This window comes from Salvia hispanica, unplaced genomic scaffold, assembly GCF_023119035.1.
Source record: "Salvia hispanica cultivar TCC Black 2014 unplaced genomic scaffold, UniMelb_Shisp_WGS_1.0 HiC_scaffold_586, whole genome shotgun sequence".
Taxonomy (NCBI): Eukaryota; Viridiplantae; Streptophyta; class Magnoliopsida; order Lamiales; family Lamiaceae; genus Salvia; species Salvia hispanica.
The window spans coordinates 10647-26974 of record NW_025952340.1 but is presented as its reverse complement, the minus strand read 5'-3'; the positions used below and the strand labels follow the sequence as shown (position 1 = coordinate 26974).

Here is a 16328-nt window from a genome sequence, read left to right as displayed (position 1 = left end):
CATCGGACGGGGGGGTAAATAAGAACGTGACAAGATAAGGCGTCGATTAAAGGTATAAAAGTGATCGAAGACCTCGGATCTTGTGAATCCCAATTAGAAGCATCCTCCCTGAAAGGCGGCTTCATGCGGGGGGGGGCTGGACTTGGGCGTGGTCGGCGGTCGTAACGAGATGGCGGTGGCTTCCCCTCCCCGGGGGCGTCTCCATTCGCGTACGGCGGTTCATGTTTTTTTCGACTTTTGCATAACCCGGGGGAAATTCCGGCTTTAAAAATTTATTGAGAACCAAAAACTTTGGCGAGGTGGGGCCCACACCATCAAATCGGGGCCATGGTTATCGTTTTTTGAGGAAAATAGTTGATGCCATGGTTATCGTGTGTTGAGGGAGAAGGTAGTCAATGGAAGCCCCTTGATAGGGTTTTTAAATTCCCCTTTGGCGATTTGTAGAGCACCCAAGATTGGGAAAAAATCGATAATTCCCAGTTGAAGTTAGGGTTTTGGAACAAAATGAGAAAAGAATTTTTATTTCTTAATTTCAATAAAAATTCTGGGAGTTTAGTATTTATAAATGCTAACCATGACCCTTTAAAATCTTCGGGTTTAAAATACGTGAAAATAATATAACAAAATAAAAAAAATAGTGCAAAAAAATAAGGGAAAAAAAAAAGAAAACATAATAGTCTTGGCGGCAATCATGGCTCTTCGGTGACTCGACTTCTACTTGGGCGGCTGGAGTCCCTATCGCGAAAACGACAAGACATATTGGACCTCTCAAATAATAATAATAAAATAATAAAAAAAAGGGAAAAATAATAAAGCGGTCGACCAAAAAAGAAATCCCCTTAAAATTAAAATTCCAAAATAAATAATTAAATCACACATTTTAAGTTAAATCGGAAAAGGAAACAAACAAAAAAGTATCACAAATCCAAAAATCCTAGATTTTAAAACCAATTAGGATATTAATGTCAATTAACATTAAATTGGTTTTAATCAACTTTTAAAAAATATCTTAAAACTTTAAATGCATATAATTATCTTGATTTATATTATTATTTCTTCGCACAACATATATTGTTAAAACTTTAAATGCATATAATTATCTTGATTTATATTATTTCTCGCACAACATATATTGTTAGTGACACGACGAAGGAGTTTGGAATGGCGTTGCAAAAGGCGGTCCCCCTCAAGGCTATTCAGGTTCTTGTTAATGAGTTGGCTCACTCTTGTAGATGGAGTTGTAGATGGGATGGTGAACCAATTCTTTTGGATGCTATTGAACGCTTGTTTATTCGCCATGTAATATGATTTTGTTATTTTAATTCTTCTTATTAAAATGCAAACTATTGAACATTAGTCTTTTACATTATGCCTATGAATCATACTTTAATTTGTTTAATCTTACCAACATTGTACAGATGGAGTTGTAGATGGGATGGTGAACCAATTCTTTTGGATGCTATTGAACGCTTGTTTATTCGCCATGTAATATGATTTTGTTATTTTAATTCTTCTTATTAAAATGCAAACTATTGAACATTAGTCTTTTACATTATGCCTATGAATCATACTTTAATTTGTTTAATCTTACCAACATTAGGAGATATAAATTGATAATAGTTTGATAGTACTTCTTGTCCACGAAAATTTGTCACGTATTTCCTTTTTTGTTTCTTTCCTAAAATTTGTCACATTTCACTTTTCTATTTTTAGTAATGAACAATATTATACTTCATTCTCACTGCATTTTATTAGTATAAAACTTAGGACTCACATGCCACTAACTTTTTCAACTCACTTTCTATTACTCCTCCGTCTGGGAGTATTAGACTCACTTCTTTTGGGCACATGATTTAAGGAATTGATATTTAAATAATTAAAGTGGAGAGAGTAAAGTATGAGAGAGGAAAAGTAGGGGAGAGAAAAGAGAAAAAAGTAGGTGGAGAATAAAATAAGATAGATGCCTTTTGCTAAAAAGGAAATGAGTCTAATATGTTGGGACATCCCAAAAAAGGAAAGTTGGTCTAATACCCTGAGACGGAGGAGTACATTCTTAAAATTCGTGCCGAGTCAAACGGTGACAAATTCAGGGGACGGAGGAGTAATAACTAATAACGTAGAGTAGTGAAACAAGAAACGTGACAAGCCAACATATGTGTACGTCTCAAATCCAAATAAGTGGATAACAATAAAATTAAAAGGCAAAAATAATAAGAATTAAGTGCGACTAGATAGAAAAGTGCAATCACACTAAAATTCAACTTCCAAATAACCTAATTAAATCCCAGAACAGATTATTTTAAGTTATAGAAAAGGAATCGGAAACCAAAAGGCAAAGTATCACAAATCCAAAAATCCTAGATTTTAAAACCCTTCACTAGCAAAACGTTGGTTCAGACCATCATTTTTTAAAAAACAAGGTTGTCGTTGAGCGACAATGAAGCAAGTTGGTCGGCAGGGCCGCCAGCCTGCTGAACATTCCTCAGGACATCCATTGCCTCGGAGACCTTTGATTTAAAAGCATCAGGCGACTCAAGCAAATGAAGAACCTCGGTCTTGTCCATCTCCAAAAGCACCCCTGAAACCCTTTTCGCAGCATGCTCGTGCTAAAATTGACCCAACAATTGGGTACAAGTTTTCACCCAACATCTGTTAAGACTATGAACATTATATACACTATACAAGATAAGAAACAAATACAATTTGTACACTATGGGCAAACTGCTTACCGCCCTTGTTGTTCAGGTGTTGCATTTGAAAAGGGAAAAACCAAAGAAATTGGTATAGGCTGTGGAATAGCAGCACCCGGGGGAAAGTATGCCAGCCATGTCATATGGAACGGGGGCCACCCACCAGCAACACCGGGAAATGGGCATCTGGCACATTCGACCAGCAGGGTACCTATACATCCTTGCCCTTGGTATCATCGGGGAAAAAAATAATACATCAAGATCAAAAAATTTAATCACACATGATTAAAAACTTTGGTAAGTTGAGTAAAACCCTTTGCTGTTGCATCATTCCCAGTTGCTGATTTTGTTGCCCGGGACCCCCTCGTCTGCCACCTGGTCGTTGGCCCTGCTGCCCCTTTGGACTAGTGGCACAAATGGCAGGGGCACCCCCCGGACGTAGTCCAGGAAAAAGGGTGCGATAACCAAAGCCAGCCTAAACCATTTTTCAAATATTAGAATTATCAAATGATGATAGCAAACAACAGATGATGCATATCGAATACAGCATGTGGCTTCAAATAATATAAAAAGGATGATTACATTTTAAAAACTACTTACCAAAAATTTCACCCCGTTCAATTATAAAAAGAAAATTTCACATTTTTAAAACCCCTATAGAACATAACAAACTCAGAATGTCACCTGAGGGGGAATAATAGCAGGGGGGCCCCTTAAAAAAGCTTTCTGCCCCATACCAGGTGCACCAGGAGCATAACATAGGCATACGAGGAGCCATAGAAGGTGGCATTGCTACAGGCCTCATTTGCAAATATTGGGGCCTAGACATAAGGGGCCCTAACACAGTTTTCAGAACAAATGATGAAGTCATTTATGAGAAAACCTTTAAGCATATATGCAAACACTAAAATCAAAAGTATATTGACAAGGTTTCAAAACTAGATCCGAGCAAATAATTCCAAAAAAGTTAACAGAGGGCAGGTATACCCTGGCTTGGATGTTTGTGAGCACGGGTTTTTAAATTTATATGAACTTGGAGATTAAAAAAAAAGCTCAGTAAGGGAAAAAGTATGTTGACAAATCCCAATTTTATTCTGATCGGAAAAATTGTGACTTCATAGTCAGATTAGCACAAGACCAAGCCCCCATGTCCTACTTTTACATTTCATCATTATCCAGCATTGTAAAATTGCTTTAGGATATAAATCTACCCAATCAAATAATCTAACAGAATGTAGTCGGGGTGACAATTTTAAGTACTAAAAAATGAATAGTAAAAACAAGAAAAACATAGGGTTATATCAAAGGGCGACTCATAGCAGACTACAGTTTTCAAAAACAAGTCTACACATAATAAGATACACTATCTGTGACAAAATCAGCATGAGTATGAAGTATCTGCAATGGCAAAATTTTTACTGTAATAGAAATCAAATGGGCCCCTTAGGGTCCATTTTACAAGGCAGGTAATTTGGCTCTCCTGTCTTTCTTGAAAAAAAAAAACCCCGGGTACCTGTAATTTGGCTCTTGCCTTCCTTGCGTGTCCCCGGGCAACATAAAGGGCTTGCTAATTAAAATTTTCCCATTCATTTCAGCAAGCTAACAATAAAAACCAATAAATAATTATTTCCCAGCACAACATATTAAAATTCATCTAAAAACTCATCACAACAGTAAACTTAAAAGGGGGCAGCAAATCCAGAACCTCTGCTTATCCCACTGGGACCCACCCCTTAACCTGCACCCAAATCATAACCCACTCAGTAATAGGATAAAATGGGTACACAAAGGTGAAAAAATATGTTATTTGTACCCCCTGTAAATAATGAATGTTTAATCCCTTTACAAGAGGTGATGGTCCCAAAAACCTTTTAAAAATAGTTCTTTTCAGTTTGTCATCATCAATGCTATCATCTTATGTTTTTAACATATAAATTAACCCCAGGAAATTTGTCAACAGTTTCTCGGGTAGTCTGCTCAAACCGACTTTTAATTTTCCTGCTCTCTCCACTTCTTTTTGGGCTTTCCCCATCCTTTCCCTTTGTCATCAAATTTCTTTCCATTAAGAGCTTCAACAGCCTTGGCAGCATCATCAGCCTGCTCAAAATTGACAAACCCAAAACATCTGTTTCCATCAGCACCCCTCATCACTACTGCACTAGTGATTACCCCTTTTCACCAAAAGTTGTTTTTAGATCATCATCTGTAGCGGACTCAGCTAGATTTTTCACAAACACGTTGTTGAACTTGGCATTTTCCTGGGTAGTAGTCCTCTCTTCCCCTTCTTGGGGAAATGCCCAACATAGACTTGCTTATCATTTTTTGAGCATACCATTTAACTTATAAGGCACTTTAAACTTCTTCAGTATCAAATTGCACAAATCCAAAACCCCAGATTGACCATGGGTGTCTGTTGCTATCTTGCAGGGAAAGGATTTTTAAAACTAGAGAAAGTGTCATGCAGTGCTTTGTTATCAAGGGATTTGTCCAAATTCTGAAAAAGAGTGTTCATTAGCATGACAAAAAAAATATTGGTGAAAAACCAAAAAAAAAAGGGTTTAAATATTAAAACATCAGATATGCAATAACCCAATGACAATTAAAATGAAACGGGTGGACTTCTCCATGTCAACATAATTGTTAGATTGGTAAAAATTTTCCGTACCACATAGTCATTAATAATAGCAAAAAATAAGATCTAAGGTCAATAAAAAAGATGCAGTTAACAGAGAATAATCAGGTATGAAAAGACCACTCATCAGATCCTTTTTAAAACAAAGACTAGAAACAGGGCATATTAATAAAGGGAAAACCAATCACAATGGATTTAACAAGACTGGGCAATTTTGATAAAATATTCCCTTCCACTTTTCTAACACTTGGGTCTGGTGAGAATACATGGCGGGGTTGGCTTGCTATTGAGAGGGGTAAATTTTAACCCCAAAACTCTTGCAGTTTTTACCATGGTTGGCAAAATATTACAATTAGACAATGTTCAATCGCAGCCTTTTTTCTAGGGAAAAGAGTAAAATCAAGGGAAAACATAGGAAAAAAAATTTTCTGATCTTTAAAGTAATGAGAGCAAAATGATAGAAAATGAAACTTCTTGGTAAAACCCAAAAAAATGAAAGAAACCTGCAAAATTATGGTCCACATACATCCCACAAGCTTTTTCGACATGGCAATGAAACAAAAAAAAGAGAATCTATTATCATTGTTGAAAGTCATCACTATCTTCCCAAAAAAAGCCAAAAAAGGATATAAAGCTTAAGAAGGGGAGCATTAATTCAACAATATTCAAAAGCGATTGGGTTTTTTGGAGTTTTTACAAATAAGAATAGAGTTGCCACACAAGTCTTGGACCTTATCACATTGACACTATTCATTTGTAATTTTGTATTACGAATACACCATCTACATTCCAATTACCAAGCTTTTTTTCAAAATTAACAACACATACCCCGTCATTCTATTAATGCATTTGAGTTTGAATTTCATTCAATTTAAACATAATCAAAAAAACATCACAACCCCTTTCTTACTGAAGCAGGAGGGTGTGTAGAAAAAGAAACCAAAACTAAGCAATTGATGAAAACAAATAAAAAAAATTCGGGAAAAGCCCCCCCATCCTGGGGGGTTGGGTAAGTTGGGGCATAACCATAGCCAAGGCTGCGGTGAGAGCCAGTATCGCGGCAAACCCTAACCAAACAACCCGCCCAACCCCAAATTTAACGAAACGTAAAAACTGCGAGTCCGGGGGACGTTGAAATCCAAGTCCCCGACATAAAAGATGTCGCCTGAAAAGTCCCCTTCCCGGGGGGGTACCACCAGACGCCGCCGCGACTCCTTGGGGCGGCGCTGCCGAATTCGGATGTTGCACCTGCGCCATTATTTAATTTTCAGGTAGATTATCGATTTTACTTTTTCTTTTTTCTCGTCGTTATTAATTCGAGAGAATTGACAGAGAAAAAGCAAAGGCTGGGAGTGAAAAACAGGTAACTTTTTTGGGTTTCGGGTAGGTAAAATTGGGGATAATTTGGGATAGAATAGAAAGCTTTAGAGAGAGAAAATTTTTGGTGTTTTTTGGGAGGGCAATGATCTGCACCGCACTCGGTTTAAACAGTAAACTGTGACGTATAAATACGAAAGGAACCTAGTTGAAGGAAAGTGACGAAATCGCAGCCGTTGAATCTGATGAAGTGTGTGACGTCGTCATATTTTCCACTTGAGAAAATTGCGGTATTTACCTGAAAATAAATTACTCCTCCTCCCATAAAAAATCGGTAAAAAACTTTGGATTTGGAATAAGAATTTATATTAAATAAATGAAGAGATAAAAAAGAGAAAGATAAGAGAAAAGAAAGAAATAAGAAATAAAGAAAAGGATTGAGATGTTTTGTCTTGTTAAAAGAATGACTCAACTTATTTAATAAAAAGAATACGACTCAACTTTTACGGATCGTGAAGAATGCTACCCTCCGTCCGCGATAGGAGTCCATTTGTTCCGCACGGTTTTAGAGCATCCGCATGGTGCTTAGGCCACCATTCTCTCCCGCCACGCTGCAAAATACTAAAAAATCCACCTGCACATCGATGAGCACCATAGGCCAGCCGCAATAAAAATAATTCAAAATATACTACATTTACTAATTAAAATTACGATTAAAATACGGAATTAAATTTACGACACATATAATTGAAAAAATAATCCATTCCATTAAAAAAAAGTACAAAGATTTAAAAAAAGTACATGATTTTTTTTTAAAAAAAAGGGCTTCAACACACGAGCCCCGCCACCGTCCTACTCTCATCGCCGTCGTTCGTCTCCCGCTCAGGCGCTACGCAGCTGCGCCGTCGCAGTGGTATCTCGAGCCCACGCTCGAACCCCCTAGTGTGCCTCGCGATCTCCAAATCAACACGCATTCTCTCGAGCATCTGGGTGAAAAACCATCTTCTCCGGGGGGTCGCGGGCTTCTTCCACTTTTGGAAGACCTTGAAATCCGAGCCCGCTTTTTAAGCGCGGGAATTCTGAGGGAAGCCGGGGGGAGGGCGAGACCGGACCCGGGGGCGAAGGGGATCCCCCCGCAAAAAAGGGCCCCCGTTGGGGCCCAACCGGGGGGGGCGACCAAAAAATAAAGGGGAGGGGAGGGAAAACCCTCGATCCGGGGAGGTCGGGACCCCGCCCCGGGCCCGCCGTAGTCGCCCCCATAGTTGGGCCCCCGTTTTTTCCCGGCCACCCCGGGTGGATTTTCTTTTCGAACTTTTTAGTCCTTCAACAAAAGGCACTCCGGGGAAGAACCCCCCTTATATTTCCCCCCCAAAGGGGGAAACCCGACCGGGGCTTCCTCCGGCGTCGTCCCCATTCCCCCCCCCATTTCCCGAGCCGCCGGGGCTTTTGGCATACAAATTCGCAAAAGGGCCCCCCCCGGGCCCCCGGGTGCGCCCCACCCCTTCCGACCTCCCGTTGTTAAAGCCCCGGGGGGCAACCCCCTATAGGCAACCCCCGACCTTCGACCACTTTTGGACGACCCCCGGGTTGCCCAATGGGTTTGCCGCACACCCCCAAAACCACCCCCCACCCCCGCGTACCCCACCCCCGTCCACTTCCCCCGGGCCGGGCCCCGGCCCGCGATGACTGGGGCCGACCGCCTTGCCCTTCCCCTTCCCCTCGTCTTCCCCTTCGGCGCGTTCCGCGTCGCCGAACGAAAAAGATCATTTTCCCCCGAGATGGGTCCCTTTCGTGCAATGACAAAGGTCATCCCCGAGAACCGGCCTCCACCGGGTCGACGTGGAGACGGCCGTAAAAATCCCCCCGGGGGCCGATATACCGGTCCCCCCCCAAGGCCCCAGCCCCCCCTCCCGCATCCCGGGAGATACCGGGGCCGATCCCCCCGCATCCCGCCCGGGCCACATCATCCCCATCATTGGGCCGGTCACCGCCCCGCCCCGTTTGGGGGATCCCCTCCCACCCGGGGGAAACCGCCCCCGTTTCCCGCCCCCGGGCCCCCCCCGGGCACCCCCAGGGATATCCCTGCATACCCCCGGCCCCCCCCATCCCCCCCCGGCGCACCCCCCATCATCCCCATCATCCGTTTCCCAAAGGGGTTTTAAACCCCCCCCCCGGGCCCCCCCCGCATCCCACAGACCGGGAAAAGGGGGGATCCACTCGCCCCGGACCCGGGATTTCGTTGTTGGATCCATCGCCGATGTTTTTTACAAAGTTAGAGAGAGAAAAAACCCTCAAAAACAAGTGGTGCAAATAAAAAATGAAACGAAAATCGCGTTTATATGGGTTTAAAAAAAAAAATAAAAATTTTGGCCACCAGCCGCCACAACGGGGGCTAGCCGGCGGCCGACGAGCGAGGGCCCCCCCCCACGCCGATCCGCGGGGCCGATTTCGTCGGGCCGATTGCAATGGTTAAACAAGGCCGTTAGCCAAATTTTCCAATGCTCTTAAGAAATGTTAAGAAAAGTGGGTAGAAGAAAGTTAGGGGAAAAAAAGGGGTCCACTTGTATATATTAGTTTTAAATGATAGGTGGGGGAAAAGGGAGTTAGGTGGAGGTGGAACCCTAGTACCATTTATAGTAAAAGTGAACCGGGGCTCTTATTCACTATTTACTAAAAATGGAAAACTAGGGCTCCTATTCACTAAGGGGGGGGGGTATTTATTTAGGCCTTTTTTACCGTGGAAAACGACATAACAAAAGAGTTAACTTTTGTGTTTTAATAATGTTGTTTAGTTGATATTTTAGTCCCCAAAATTATAAATAAATAGGATGTAAAATGACAAAAATATCCTCATTACAAATAGAATTTGGTTTTTTTTTTTTTTTGAATATAATACGTAGGTCATATTCTATTATAACACCCCTAATCCAAAATCAAAACCAAATCTTCATCCTTACATTTTAAAAAGAGGGGTGAGATTAAATCTTAGAATCTCAATAAATAAAAGAAAAATATCAACAAAAATTTTAAAATCTTATTAGTTATCATAGATAATTTTCGCAAGTTTTTTTTATCAACATAAAAAAAAAAAATATCAACAATAGGGCATTTTAAAATATCAACATTAAAAAACACATATTTGTTGAGCTTTTTTCATTTTTTTACGGAAATTTTTACGTATTTTAAAAAAAAACGTTTTCAACATTTAAAAAAAACTAAAAAAAAAAATATCAAATTTCATCATTCAACATCGCCGGGAAAATATGCAATTGAGATCTCGTTGGAATCCTTATAAAATTATCTTTAATTTGATATATTTTTTTAAAAAAAAAATTTAAATCGAGAGAGTTGCGTAAATTTAAAGTTTTGGGGTGATTTTAATTAAAATTGACATTAATACCCCCTAATTTTTATTTATTATCTCCCTTTCCCTCCCGGGTAAGATGACACATTGCTTAGCCGGGACGAGATTTTGGAAATTTTGGGTTTTAAATTTTTTAATTGGGAAAAGTTTTTAAGGGGAGTAAAAAATAAAAAAGAGGGAGATAAAAAAAAATGGATATTTTAATAGAGTTATAAAAGTTTTTTTTTAAAAAGATTTAATTTGGGAAAAGGGAAAATTACTAAAAAAAGGAAAAGCGACATCTAAATTTACAAACTAAAAAAAAAACGTGTCATCTTTAAACGGGAGGAGGGAATTTTCTTTTAAAATAATCCATATTACATTATTTTAACCACTAAATCTTCTTTAAACTAATGACTAAGATTTAGTCTTAGTTTGGATTACTAATTAGTTAGCATTGATCACCCCCCCATCATACGTATACTTTTTGCTTAAGTTAGCTTAATTAACAATATTTTATTAATTAAATTAGTTCCATTATCACATGATTAAATTAAAGACCTAATCAAATATTATTGCAAAGAAGATTTTTTAAAGAGGAAAATTTCTGATACCAATTTTCCAAGAACCCAACGACGACAAATTTTTTAAAGAAAGTTTGGCCAAAATTCCCCCGTCACCCAAATTTCATTGGGGTAACAAATTGAACAAGTACTCAAAATCAAGCCAAAATAGAACTTTTTTTTTTTTATTTTTTTAAAAAAAAAGAAAGAAAGAAAAAATTTAAACATCAACATGATGCAATTATGATGAAGTAATGGGGTCGTGGAGTCACCATCGTCAATGGAAACTACAACATGGCAGGTGAGAGGGGGGGCAAAGCAAGATACGCTTAAATTTTTGATAAAAAATTTTTAAACCCAAAAAATCGATGAAATCGAATCGATGGAGGATTTCATTTGGACTGTATGGGCCATCGGGCCCAACCCGGGGGCCCATGGAGTGGCAACACCCATGGTGAAGGGTGATGCCAGCGGCACACTAACGACCGCGGATGACAATGGAGTCATGGGCACCCCATGGGGAGGCAAGGTTTAAAAGGGGTTGCAGAGAAAAAAAAAAAATTAATTAAAGTTTTAAAAGAGGAAGGATTCCACCTTAATAAAAAAAAAAAGAATTTTAAATATAGAAAGTGTATACTCTTTTGAAAGTACCAAAAAAAAAATATGCAATTTTTGGGGGACAATGGAGTTTTAATAAAATTTTAAAGTAAAAAGAAAAAAAAAAAAAAATAACTAAAGTTTTTGGTTTTAAGATCTCCCCTTTAAAGAGAAAAAAGTTTCTAAAATTATAAAGATATTTTTTTAAATACTAAAAGGCAATTTCAGAAATTTTATAAAAAGTTTTTTTTGTCATTAAAAAGGGAAAATTTTTATTTTATGTCATAAACAAACTATTTTTTTCAATTTATTTTTTAATCTATATATACTTCAAAGTTTAGCAAATTGATAGAATTAGGCATTTGGGTGGTCAATTATTAACTATAACTATTTTAAGATTATAGCATATTAGAGACCCGATAGTAAATTTCCATGTATAATTTTATTTTTATTTTTTTTTAAATTTAAAAAGATAATAAAACAACAATCAAATTTAGGATTTGGGAATAAACCAAAAGGAGTGTATATGCATTTAAAGTTTTCAGAATTTTTTAAAATTTAAATTTAAAAAATTTTTTTTTTTTCATTGATTTTAAATTTTTTAATTTGACATTTTGTGTATTTTAAATTTGGGGACTGAAATATCTTTTTTTTTAAAAAAATCAAATGCATATCAATTCATTGAAATTTATAAAAAAGGTGATAGTAATATAACACAAGGGGAATTTTAATAGCTACATAACTTATGTACCCTTATTGGGAAGTAACCTAAAAAAGGGGGGAGCCCTCTCTCGCCGAGCTATTTGGGTGGGCCATTCTTATGGATTTTTCGTCAAAAATTTTCCCCTAACCCAAACCCCGGGGTTTTTTAGGCTAACCCACCAGGCTTTTCGTCTAAAAGTTTTTTAAAATAATCTCTTGTAAATTTTTTCTATCAAATGATTTTAAATTTTAGATACTTTCTTTTTTTTAGTTTATAATCATATAAAATCTTCAATTTCATAGTTTTCTTCAAAAAACTTGAAAAAAGTCTTCCATCTCGATCAACTATAATATAAACTAAAGGGTTTGTTTTTTATGACATTGTTTGTAATTAATTTTTTATAAAAATGATAAATAAATTAAAATTTTGAGGGGTTTTTCTTAATTTTATCTTGTTTGATTTCCGCTGGCATAAGAGATTTATACAATAAAATAGTTGAATAAACTTAAAACCCGATATTTTGGGGTGGAAAAGATAAAAAAGAAAAAGACTAAGAGTTAAAAGAAGATTGAGGATTAAAAAAAATAAAAAACCCCCAAAACTTAATATTTTAAATTAAAACTCACAACCCACCGACCACCGAACCCGTTCGGGGCCCAAACCCCCTTTTAACCCCAACCCATTCGTCAACCCATTTAGCCCATTTTGTATTCGGGGGAAAAAATTTCACCCTAACCCGCTATATTACCGGGGTTTTTCGCCCGGGCCCCCCGGGGGTTTCCGTTAATTGACGTCCCCCTTTTAGGAGACCCCTCGTTTTACACACGTTTTGCTTTTTCTTCATTTATCTATTTAGTTTGACTTTAAAACAATAAAAATGTTATTATAATTTTTAATTTCACAAAATTCATAAAAATTAAAATTTTGCTCGCTTTTCTATAATTTCAAATAAATGAATAAAATAATAAATCAAGCTTTGACTTTTATGAATTTTGTGAAATTAAAAATTTTAATAATATTTTTTTAAAGTATTAAAGTCAAACTAAATAGATAAAACGAAAAACAACGAAACTGTGCCCAAAAAGGTTTGGTTTTCAAGGAAACCCCCATAAGAATGTAGCATATCATTCCCCACAACAGCCCGGGTTTAATTTATAATTTTTTATTTCATAATGAATACATGTAAAAAATCGGATGATCATTCAAATATGAATGCAATATTATAAATGAACAAGTAAACTTAGGATTGTTTATGAGGGAAAGAAATGTAAGTAAACTTAGGTTTTGTGTTATATATTTAGTTTGACTCTAATATATTAAAAATGTTATTATAATTTTTAATTTTATAAAATTATAAAAACCAAAGCTTGATTTAATATTTTATTCATTTATTTGAAATTATGGAGAAAAGAGTAAAAATTTTTAAATTTTTAATTTTGTAAATTAAAAAATTTTAATAACATTTTTAACGATTGGGGAAACAAACTAAAAAGATAAATCAAACGAACAACTATAAACGCGCAAAAAAGAAGAGCCCTATAAAAAAAATAAAATAAAAGAACGGTATTCCTCTCATTGTGATTCACCAATAAATGATATCCATTCCATTACATACAAGGAATATAAAGCCCAAAAAAGTTATGCAACGGGCATTCCTTCATTGTGATTCACCAATAAATGATATCCATTCCATTGAGCATACAAGGAATATAAAGCCCATTCTGGGTCCAGACCATTTGAATGATTATCCGTTTCTTTATTTACATCCATACAATATTGCTGTTAACTATAGAAATATGGAGTGTTTTTTTTTTAAAAAAAATAAGTAGACATTCCTGTTGGTCCCACTAAACTTGCCTTTATTTACCATATTTTTTTTTGTTTTGCTTTTCTTGAAATTTTGGTGACCACACATTATACCAAAAGTTGTAACTTACCTATTTTCTAAATTTTGTCATAGAAGTAGTAGTAATAATATTTTTGCTCCCCGTTGCCAAAAGCACTTCCAAATTTAATATAAGTTGTTTTTTAAAAGAAGTGTTGCTATAAGTACTTCAAGATTTATTTTTTATTATTAATATTTTAATTCCTTTTTATTTCTCTTTTATTTTATTTGTTATGCATTAAAATCTACATCTCCATAAAAAATTTTATTTTAGAGCATCCGTAGCAGTTATTTTTTCCGTCCGTCCGTCCGGCCGCTGGAGCTCGTCGTCCAGCCACGACGTACGCTTTAGCTAAGAGACGTCCGTCGCTGAAGACCATTACGTGGCAGCTTGATTGGCTGCCGTGCAAATTCGATTTTTTTATTTTTTATTTTTTAAAAATTTGAAATTTATTTAAAAAATATTTTTAAATAAAAAAATATTTTCCCACTTCCCAAAAAATTATATCCGTTTTCTATCCATTTTCTACCCACTTTTAATTTATTTTTCAATTTTTTCCCCCAAAATTCACATTTTCATCTATAAATACTCTCACTTCAACACAAAAAAATCACATTCTCATCTATTCTATCATCTACATTCTCTCATCTTTTTTCTCATATTCTCTCATCTAAATTCCCACCACACTACACAATGTCCTGGCCCGACGATCACCCATCCCAATCTCGATTGGAACCACGATTGTCGACCCAATTCCCTAGTCCGAAACGCAATTTACCGCCCATCCTCAAACCCAAGGTTCGAATTTTTGGGTGGCTACCGTCCACTCGGTGCACGACCAAAACGACGGAGGAAGAGCAGCTCTACTCCTACTCCTACTTCTATTCCTACTCCTACTCCTCCTCGTTCGTGGCACCCGCACTCGTACACCCGGGTGAGATGATGGCGATGTTCAAAGCCTACTTGGCGCTCTCCAAGATCCGACGTTGGCACGAACCAAACCGGGGATACGATTGGGCGCATCACTCCCCTTTACAATGAAACCCGACCGGGAACCATCTATCGCAATGAGAGTATGGTGGCAATTGCTTCTACGCATGCAACTTAGCAACCCAGATGTTCCAGGGTACTTCCAAGAAGAGCGGCCGCGTGGGAGCGCAAGAGCGAGCTCGACATCATCGCTGCGCTTGGCGACCTACCAAAGCTTGGAGTTGATACCGCTCAAGTACCTCGATTGTTGGCGTGAGGGCGCCGACATCCGAAGTATAGAGGCAGCGTAGTAGCATCCTCCTCCAGCCTCCTCTAAGAACGGTCGAGGCTCAGAGCCCTATCCGACGTGTCTCCGATGATGTGGTACCCGCCTTTTCGAACTAACTTGGGAGCCCCGACACCGGCCCGAGCGCTCCCGCGCCGCAAGGAAGGAGGGCGACGCTACTGCTCGCGCGCCCGACTCAGCCCTCGTCCCCGCTCCTTTGTGCCTCCTCCACCCGAACAACTCGTGTGGACCCTTCGGGTCAACTCTATTTGAACGATACGTCCTAGATTTTACTCGGATCAACTTGCAACACATGAGCAAATGATCCGGGTCCGAAGAGGCAATTTGGGTTAGAGTGACTAGTCTTCCACGTGTAATTTTTAATTTGTAGGATTTTAATTATGTATTTTTTTTATTTTCTAGGATTTTAATTATGTATTTTTATTTTTAAAGTATTTTAATTATGTAATTTCTATTTTTTATAATTTTAATTATGTACTAATTTTTATTTTTTAATGTATTTTTATAACGTGAAATGTTTTTAATAATCGGAGTATTTAAATCGAATAATAATTCGGAACCGAGTTTATCCTTAACTAAGAAGACGGATATGCATGGCTTGTAATTAATAGTGACAATAAAAATGCGACAAGCAAGAAAGTGATCCTACCACTTCCATACTCTTACCATAAGAGACTGACGAGATGCTCTTAAGAATCAAAGTTTAAGTAATTCCTTTATTGAACATTGATTTTTTTAAAAACACGCAGTTTTATTTTAATGTAATAGATGAAAAAAATAAAATAAGTGAATAATCGACAAATTAAAAATAAAATGGATCTTCTGGACGGAAGCATTAATTTTTAAGGGATAGAGAGATTATAAAATTAATTAATGAGGCGACAATATTAGATGAAATAGAATTAGAAGTGTGCGCAACCAATTGTATCTATCTTATCCACCCATCAATTTGCACCTCAACTCACAAAAGTAGGCCATACACCTGTCCTTCATCAAATCCCATTCTACGCATTCAATGGAACAGAGAAAATCACACACAATACATTCCCATCACTAATAAAATACTTACTAATAATCTAATCTAAATTAATGACCATACTTTGATATAAATCCAATGCATAAAAGGAAATTCCATAACTTTTATACAATTAACTGTTGATAACACAAATTAAGCTAATCTCTATAAGCTTCCCCTTTACATAAACCCAAATTAACGCTACAAACCCTAAAAATTACAGCCCCCAAAAAAAAAAAAAAAAGAAAAACAAAATTAATAAATTTTAAAAAAAAATGTGATATGAAATCACAAACCGTATTGAGA

At 37.2% G+C, this 16328-nt stretch overlaps 1 pseudogene; it reads right to left on the bottom strand.

Annotated features, from left to right (window-relative positions):
- Positions 1–2208: 2208 nt before the first annotated feature.
- LOC125199606 lies at positions 2209–7613 on the bottom strand (annotated as a pseudogene).
- Between the last annotated feature and the right edge of the window lie 8715 nt (positions 7614–16328).